The sequence below is a fragment of the Scophthalmus maximus genome, chromosome 19, assembly GCF_022379125.1.
Source record: "Scophthalmus maximus strain ysfricsl-2021 chromosome 19, ASM2237912v1, whole genome shotgun sequence".
Classification (NCBI taxonomy): domain Eukaryota; kingdom Metazoa; phylum Chordata; class Actinopteri; order Pleuronectiformes; family Scophthalmidae; genus Scophthalmus; species Scophthalmus maximus.
The window spans coordinates 15,572,620-15,582,500 of NC_061533.1; the positions used below are offsets into that span (position 1 = coordinate 15,572,620).

Here is a 9,881-nt window from a genome sequence, read left to right on the forward strand (position 1 = left end):
CATTCTTGAATAATCCAGAGGATCGTTTCCTGGACGGCGAGGAGGATGTGATAATAAATGTGGGGGGTTGAACCAAGGAGAATGAACATGGCGTCGCCATGGCCGTCACAAACGAGCCCAGGTCGTCCTTGTTGTTTTGTGTGGATCTGGACTAAAATGCTTTTGCGGGGTTATCAAACGCAGCTTTCAGCTGGTTGCCTCCACATAATGTATTCTAAATCCCTGCAGAGTAACTATCTTTTATCCTCTCGCTGAGAGCATTCTGTTCCACAATTGGTACACTACAGGCTATATAAAGCCATAGTTCAAAAAACAGATGAAATTGTGGCATGTGTTCCCAATTAACCGTTTCTGCACAAGGCGATACACAAGCGAAACACACGAGGACTCGAGGAAAAAGTGATATTTTCTATTTAGGCAGTGGAGCGAATTTGACTCTGCCCACTTTCAAATGATCATCTTTATTACAAAAACTTCTTCTTTTTTTAAACCAGACGTTTATCATCAAACCACCTATCTTCCGATGTGATGGCAACAGTATTAGTGCCAATGCTGAATAAAATAAAGGGAAATGGAAAGTGCAAGAGAGAAGCACATGCACCGTCAGGTTGGCCCGAGCTGCGGTGGGTAAAGGAGATGGATATGTGGCTCACTATAGGCCCCATTTGTGTCTGTAATTTCGGAAACTCCGGTTACCAAAGTGTTACTACGAAATGAGTTAAATAACCATTTACCTTTGTCTGGTTCCATTCATCAGACCACAAGTGGAGGACTCCTAACACGGGGGGCTATTTGTTTGCCTCACACAAGCAGCTGGGTGCGATTTCACGTTTGAGATATCTGTCTGAGAGCGAAGCATTTATTATCCTAAGTTGTCAGCGAACCTATTTCTCCAAAACCCCTCAATGCAAAGCCAACGGTTTTCATGCGGCAGTGGAAATGTCCTATTGGCGTCACACGTCACTTCGTTTCACTTATAGTTGCCTGGTTTTCCCCCGGTCACATTTGACAAATACTGTTGTTTGAGACAATAACAATTTCCAAATAGCGGCTCCGTGTGTGAATGGGGGGCCCTCTGAAGTATGACACGGCTTATTTCTCATATTGTCTCGTGCGTAAAAAGGATGACAGCACGAGACAACAAGTGCTTCGCCGTGTCTGCCACGCACCGCGTCCAGCGCGAGCTTGCAAAATGGCTGGGAACGGTACACAGGGAGGACACATGTCCAAAAATTAAATGGATTCCCGTGAGATGTGCGCATTATATCCCAGCAAACAGCGCGAGTTTCGTGTCGTATTGACTGTACACACAGTCAATGAAGAGAGAATCATGTCTTATAATTACAGTGTGCTGCTCGGAGATCCGGACGCGGACCTTATAGGCAACCTTTAAGCCATGGATCAAATCCAGTCCGGCGGGGTATAAAATATCCCTGGTTGTGAATGTAACATAAGGGGGATGCCTCCCGGGGGCGCCTCCCCATGCCCGCGCGCGCGTGTGTCCGCGCGAGCGTGTTTGTGCGCACGCACACGCAAGTTTGTGTAGTGATTGTCGCAACTGTGTGAGCAATGGAAGGTGTTGTTTTTTCCATAGATGTGTGAGGTCTTTCTGTGTGTATGTGTGCGGGCGCGTTCTTTGCATGCCCGTGCGTAAAAGCGTGTATCTACCAGCGCATACGTACGCGTGTGTGCGCTCGCCCCTGGCCGAGGGAGAGGGAATGAGAGGGAGAGAGAGAGAGGTGGTTGTGAGAAAGCCCGGATCGCTGTGTAAGCGGATCTCTTTGTGTTGATTTAGGAAGACGTCTGCTGTATATAACGTTCAAGGCTGATAATATCATTGCTCGGCCGGATAAATAAAGCATCGGCCAAAACCATCGGGTCAGCTATCGATCCGGTTTTTCTCCCCGAGAGAGAGAGAGAGGGTGGGAGAGAGAAGGAGAGACAGCGGGGTGGGGGTGGAGGGTGAGGGGGGGGAATAGAAAGAGAGGGGGGGTTGAGAAAGAGAGAGAGAAAGGGAGAGAGACCTCACTCATTAGCATTCCACAGCCATGGACTAAACGCTGACAACTAACAGAGATATCCAGCTCTACACCACTGCATGCGTTTTGCCCCCTTTGTCTTCATCCCCTGGCCCTTCATTTCCAGCGGACAGATCTCTCGTCACAGCAAACACATTTTTATTTATGCCTTCTCCTCTTTTTCTTTTTCTTTTTTGCACGAATGGACCCTGTGCACAAGAGAGAAAACCTTCCCGTAAAAAAAAGAGAAGGGGGTGGGGGGGTAGATGTTGTAAAAACTGTGCCGAAGTGACAGCGCTAAGCACACAGGCTTGGAGAGAATTGTGTGGGACTTGACAAAGTGGGAGACGTTTAAAAAATTGTAACTTTAACTGTTTCAAAATTGAGGATTAAAAAAAAAATCTACAGCCTCCATGAGAAGGTTAATCGTGATAATCCTTATTCCGTTTCAGTAGTAGGTCAATATTTTTACACTCACGTGAAAAGGGCGTCGTGTCCAATTTTGCGTCACAATTTTTAAAAGGGTTTGTCCAATAGTCCTCAAAGAACGATGTTATTGACCATAATATGCAGAATAGAATAAACACAGACTCAGTGACGCTTGGACAGCAAGAAAACGTGTGTATTAGTGACCTATATGAATTATTTACAAATATAATTATTTTTTCTTCTTTTTGAAACTAAACACATTTTTGTCGTTGGATGAATTAAAACGATAAAGACCTGAATGTGTGATGAGGAGACGACCACTGACATTTCTTGGAAAAGCTCCTTTTTTTCTTTTTTCGGATGACTATATCTTAATATGCGCTCAAGTCTTTGCCCAACAATGACAGCTGTTCATCTGATAGTAACTTCTTTCCAAGTTCTCTCCCCTCCCACCCCGGGGCCCCCGGTCTCTGTCTTGCTTTGTTGTTTTAAAATATGCATGTCTCTCCGGAATGCCAGTCACGGGTCCAAACTTTGTGTGTCCCAACCTCCCACATGATGAAATGATCCTTTTAAAGCGGGCTCAATATGTCTCAATCTGCACTCCTCTTCTCTCTCTAAAGCTTCTGAGTTCGGGACACAGACCAGAAATATATTAATTAAAGCGCACGGCCGCAGACTTTCTTTTTTTTTTCTTCAAACACTGACGAAGAAACGGTTGGATCAAGTCAAACTCTGTCAGCGACGGATGGATGAAGATTCACAGCAGGAAAAGACAAAAAGTAAGGCTCTTTTTGACGTTCTGTCTCTCTCTCTCTCCCTCTGTCTCTCCTCCTCCTCTCTCACTTTCCTGTCTGCGTGCGCGCCCGCGCGCGCGTGTGTGTGTGTGTGTGTGTGTGTGTGTCTTTTGCACAGTGTTCTTGTGTGTTCCTCGGACTGAAACGGATAAAGCCAGGGGGAGTGAGTGAGAAAGAGAGGGAGAAGTGTGAAAGAAAGGGGAGGAGGGATATATATATATATATATATATACATATACCTAAAAAGTGTAAGAGGACGGTACGTGTGTGTAATCAACACGTTGCATTAAATCTCCAGAGTTTTTCACAAGTTTTTCACTTGTTAGTCTATATACGAAAAGTATGTGGACCTTTGTTTGCGTGAGTGGAGGTGTGTGTGCGCGCGCGTGTGTTTGTGTGTGTGTGTGTGTGTGTGTGTGTGTGTTTGTGTGTGTGTGTGTGTTTGTGTGTGTGTGTGTGTGTGTGTGCGCGTGTGTTTGTGTGTGTGTGTGTGTGTGTGTGTGTGTTTGTGTGTGTGTGTGTGTTTGTGTGTGTGTGTGTGTGTGTGTGCGCGTGTGTGTGTGTTTGTGTCTACATGTATAAATCCTGTGTGGAATAAATCACACAACCTTGGGGGGGGGACCCGGTTGGTCGGAAAGGAAATGCTTGGTTTTAAAAGGGAAAGCGTGAATCGGATGTAACAGATTGTTTGCAGCTCGAGAGGAACTCCTCGTTCCTTGAGTCAAGTCTGACAGGATGTGATGATGCCACCGCGTTAGACGAAGCGACTTGATCATAACTCCATGAGCTGTTGACGACATGTACAGTACGCGGGGGAAGGGGGGGGGGGGGGGGGGGGGCTGGAAGCTGAGGCCACTCGACCTGTTGCTCCGGGTCCAGACGCAACAGCAACCTCGCAGTGCCGCGTTAACATCCCCCGAGCCATCCCATAATCCACCTCCTGAAAACCATGTAAACACACCAACAACTGGGACTCATTGGGATCGCTGCACAAACAAATTTAAAAAAAATAAATTGTAATCGCTGTGTTCATTTATTAAATTCAGATACGTTTTAATAGACACCCCGACAGTCTGATTATGTCAACATATGGGAGGCCACGCAGCAAGGCCCCGGCTTACATACCTGATAACGCCTGGGCTTTTCAGCAATATTTACGGCTTCTCTTTCTAATACTCTCCAGATGGTGAGCGACTGTGCCACCACAGTCAGCGAGCTCCTCTCTCTCTCTTTTTCCTCTTTTTGCTCAGCAGCGTTTTGTTGCAATTACATCAAATGCGGAGATAGAATTTAACGGGGACCCATTTTTCACTGCATTATATGCAAAAAAAGAAGGGGGCGAAAAATCACAAAGAAAATGGGAAGAAAAAAAAGTTTTTTTTAAACCGCTCTGAAGTTTCCTTTTAAGGGTTAAAGAAGAAAGACATCTTAAAATCTCATTCAAGTATATAGAGCTCGAATAGCCCCCACTTCATGGTTTGATGGATTAATATGTTATGAAGACAAAACACACAGGCCGCATTCATGCCTGACCAATCTTTGTTGTAGAGTTGTGTGAGTTTTTTTGTGTTTTTTTTTGCAGCCAGTCACTCAGGCAGAATAATGCTTGTGAAGATATAATCCACTGAGCCCATAACCTCTGTAGTCCTCCGCTATAATATCCACTGACATTAATTTGGTAAAGCTTTTGAACAGGTATCCAGCCTGGCCACTGAACACCTAGTGGCGTTTGCCATTAAGGATTTGGTTAATGGACTAAATTCCGTTTATATAGTGATTTGTGTGACATTTTCTTCTCACGTGGAATAAGTCACCCTTTCATTTCTGGGTGCAATTGTGCAGATACAAATTATCATCTGAATATAACAAAGCAAACCTTGAATTGTTTAATTATCTATTTTTTTATCAGTGATAAATATGTTTTGTTGTGAGCTAAGGCTGCTGCAGATTTATTTATCTATCTGTCTATCTATATATGTCTGTATATCTATCTATTTATCTATATCTATATATCTATCTATCTATCTATCTATCTATATATGTCTGTATATCTATCTATCTATCTATCTATCTACATCTATCTATCTATCTATCTATCTATCTATCTATCTATATCTATCTGTCTATCTATATATATCTGTATATCTATCTATCTATCTATATCTATATATCTATCTATCTATCTATCTATCTATCTATATATGTCTGTATATCTATCTATCTATCTATCTATCTATCTATCTATATCTATCTATCTATCTATCTATCTATCTATCTATATATGTCTGTATATCTATCTATCTATCTATCTATCTATCTATCTATCTATATCTATCTATCTATCTATCTATCTATCTATCTATCTATCTATATCTATCTATCTATCTATCTATCTATCTATCTATCTATCTATATCTGTCTATCTATTTATCTATCGCGGACCATGTTGGTGTTAAAGTTGCAGCTCATATTGTTGCTGTCTGTGTTAAGATGCTGTAGGTCTGTTATGATTTACTGGAACGATGCATTGAAGGGTATTTTTCATCTATGCCACTGAGAACCGTTCCTGACAGTGGTAAGGTTTCCCATTGACTCCCTTTAGTGTCTCTCTCCCTCCCTCCCTCCCTCTCTCCCTCTCTCCCTCTCTCTCCCTCTCTCACCTCAGAGGACTTGTGGCATGTTGATAAATACATGTCCCTTTTTCCATCCTACTCAGCACCATCCATCAAATGAGTGTGTCCACGTTACGCTGCTGTGCTGAGGGGATGGCAGTATAGTCTTGTAGGAACACTCTCTTAAATCGTCAACGAGGGATGTATTGCTCTCTACAAACTAAATGATACCTGATCATTGCTCTGGCAACGTTGGTGTGGTGAAACTTAAGTTGGGCAATGCCAGTTTGTTTGGGGTTTGGTGTTGCCTTCTGGAGATTTAGAAGTGGCCCTTCCTATGTGCCCGGCCTGTTAATAACCTCTTCACGCACTGTAACCACTGGGGTTTTGGATCCTGCACGTTATGGTTTCTGTGGCTTGCCCAGGGCCTAGTGGGCCACTCTACAGAAGACCGGTCGCCCTGTGGCTGCAAACTCTTTGTGGCCCCACATATCGCCGCTGTTATTATAAAAGTGCCTCCTCTGCCTTGTTAAAGGAGCAAAGCTCTAATCTAGCCTCTGTCGCCCCCAAAGCCAGCGCGCTATAGTGAAAATACGCGTGCGTGCGCGCTCGAGTGAATGGGGGTCGGTCGGAGCGGGAGAAGAGGGGAAGGGAAGGGTGGGAGAGAGGGAGAGCAAATAGGAGGGGGGGGGGGTATAGCGGAGTGGCCCTTTCCTTCTTTTGAGTGACACGACCTCTCTCTTCTCTTCAAAGGCCATGCAGAAATAAACGCATCTCATTTGAATGGCGATTCTCTTTTTTCCTTGGTGGTATTTCACAGCCAAGATTTCTGGAATAGGAATGTGTCTTCTTTTTTTCTGCAATATTGAATTCGGGGATGGTTCTGGTGGCGGGGTATTCAATATTCCCATCTCTCCACATGCAGCATTCTGCAGCCAGTGTGGTATTTTGTCCATGACTACACCACCAACACCAGCCCCCTCCACTCCTGCACCCCCCCTCCACCCTCCACCCCCCCCACCCCCGTCCAAATTCATTTGCATCCGCTGATGATATCAGTGAAGAATTGCTGGCACCATATGAGGCAGGGTGGGGGAAGAAGGCTTATTTGGATAAAACTGGACCGCAGAGTGGACACGGCCCTAAAGGTCAGTCGCCCATTCATGTCAAGGTGGCAGGGGGTGTGCTTGTGTGTGTTGGAGGGGGGGTCGGCATGAGATTGCCAAAGAGGCTTATTTGAAAGCGGGTGTATATTTGAGGCAAGAGGAATGAAAAGGAGCGGACCACAAAGCTCGTCATACTTCAAATACGCCCCGTCACATCTTCACTCTTCCCTTTCCGCGCAGGCGGCGGGTGCGTAAGGGAGGAAGGTGGGCTGTCACGTGACCTGCAGAACATGCAGCAGAAAATAAAAAACGTGGTCCACACAGTGGATCACAGAGGTTTTGTATAGGTGCACAAGAGAAAAGGGCTTCCGAAAGTTCTCCTTTCGTGGTTCCCTCTGTGATTTGTGCAAATTGAACACCGGATGAATTCAAATGAGGAGGCCAGTGCGGTCGTCAGAAAGTTCCTTTACTGCTGCGCATCAGCAGCATTTCGTGTAATCTCGCGGTGTTGTTTGCAGCACCTAGACTGTGGAAAGGGAGAGAGGGAACCCTCCATCAGAGGTTTCTTCCTAGAACCAAAACGGGGCTCTGCCATGCAAGTCTATGATTTTCTGATTATATGTGCTACAATTTTGGTAAATAGTGCAAATTATCAAGGATTTACTTCTGCGGAAAAAAAAGAGAGGAAAAGTGGGAAGGTATAAACACAGTGTATAATAAACTGCACGACACAGTGAACGCCGTGAAAAGTAGAGAATGTGTGTCACACACATAACTTAAATGTTTGTTCTATATTTTTATAGAGTGGGATTCTATCATTTTATATTAATCTCAATTCTTCAAATCACCAACGACTGCATGCTCATGACATTTAGTACAGTGTCTCCTAGTGTTACACGTTAATGCTAATGTTTTTTCTCCCTATTAATTAATCAATCGATCAATGCACCCTCCTGCCACACACACACACACACACACAGGCACACACACACACACTCACGCACACACACGCACACACACACGCACACACACGCACACACACACACACACACAAACACACACACACACCGCTTCATCATCATCATCATCATCATTTCATAATACAATTAGGTGAGGGCCACTGCAAAATTGCATTGTAATTATTTCTGAAACTATATATTCGTACGTGCTCGTGCAGACCAAACTTTATTTCCAGAATGGGAGCTGTGGTGGATTATTGAAAACCCTGAGCGAGCCCAAATTGTCACAAATTGCTGGTTGTCGAGGAGAGAGTGACAAGATAACGAATATGAGAATTTTTGCCCCTGACACCTCGGTTCATATATCATCGCAAAAAGAAGAAGAAAAGAAGACGACTAATCACTCACAAGCTGTCTTTAGTATTATTACACTTCAATGTCATGTTTAAGTGATGTGTCAAAATTGCAAATTTAGATTTATTTTGCTCCCCATGCAGGCATAAAGAAACAAACACAAATGAAAGTCTTTATTTGTTAATTCGACCTGGGTGTAAATGATCTATAGGATCATGAAAAAAAAACCTTTTCAGTTTACAGCACCTATTGATATATAAGATGATTACGTAAACAAACTCACCGGTTATAGTTTGCACTGAGATAACTAATAACAAGAAGAATGAGCCGGTTCAATGAAACTGCACTAATTGAATCGGGATCAGGCTCTTACCACAGCTGCTATTATTATATCTGCTTATAGTGCGGCTGTAACTGCTCTTGCTGTTATTGCACTTATCATTACCAGCAGCGACGTTAAAGGGATGACAACTTAGTCCGGTCTTTATGTGTGAAGCATTGGGCTGCGGTGAGGAGGAGTGGGGGAGATTACTGCGAGTGGGCGACGATGGAAACATGTTACTGACCATTCCCCCCCTCCCCCTTCCCCCCCTCTCCGGTCAAACCACACCTCTTAACACCTCTCAGCAGCAGCAGCAGACGTACTGTATAATACGATAAAATTGATTCGCAACTATGTACTCGACAGAAGATGTATTGTTTGCTCGCGGTACACACGCACGTCCCCGGTAAAACGCCGCGATGGAGCTCGAGAGCGATAGTATCGATTGAGTTTGTCAAGTGGGGGGAGTCACAAGTCGCCCCTCTCCCCTCCCTCACCCACTCTGACATTATAAAGTTCTCCCCGTTTCCAGCCGGACCACTGGTCGGCTGGTTTGCCACCTTGACCCCCTCGGATCCGGTGGAATAATAATATATATTTTAAAGGGGGGGGGGGGAGCCGCAGACGTCATATGTTTATTAATTCATCAGATTAACTTCGTGTGATAATATTGTACAAACGGCACGCATCCATAGCACGGCACGGCACGGCACAAAGTTGTTGCGGTGTTTGAGAGCGCGACACCGCGGCGCTTTGTTGCGGCGTCCCTCTGCGCGCCTGTGTGCACTGTGCGTAAAGACAGTCTCCCTCTCCGCCGCAGACCCTCCGCGCCGTTATTGTTTCTACCTTTGTTTGCTAGATGGCGCTCTGCGTTGTGGGACCCTCTGACACAAGGACCGCCTCATACCCTCTCTCCCTCTCTCTCTCTCTCTCCCTCTCTCCCTCCCTCTCTCCCTCTCTGCTCCTCAGCTCCGCTCCGCTCCGCGCAGAGCTGCGTCTGCAGGGCCGTTTCTTTACACCAGGAATCTCCGCCGCCGCGAACGACTTTTAATGAAAAACCCCACCGCCGTGAATAGTGGGGGAGTCTTATAATTGCCTTATCCTATGTCGACTGTCATTTTTTTGTGTGTGTGTGTGTTGGTTTTGCTAAGCTGTGGAAGCACATCGATTAAAACCACGCGAGCAGTAATGCGTTTAATTCGAACGCAAACTGATCATAACACTGACTATCGCGCCACATTTGAGCTTTCGGATAATTAACTGTTTGTTTTTAAGCAATGTAAC

The 9,881-nt window shown here is 45.0% G+C and overlaps 1 long non-coding RNA gene across 1 annotated transcript in view; it reads left to right on the top strand.

Annotated features, from left to right (window-relative positions):
• Window positions 1-2,785: 2,785 nt before the first annotated feature.
• LOC118314079 overlaps window positions 2,786-9,881 on the top strand; it is a 24,693-nt gene continuing 17,597 nt past the window's right edge. The window contains exon 1 of the long non-coding RNA XR_004794580.2: window positions 2,786-3,229. This is a non-coding gene — a long non-coding RNA (uncharacterized LOC118314079). The remainder of the gene's footprint in view (window positions 3,230-9,881) is intronic.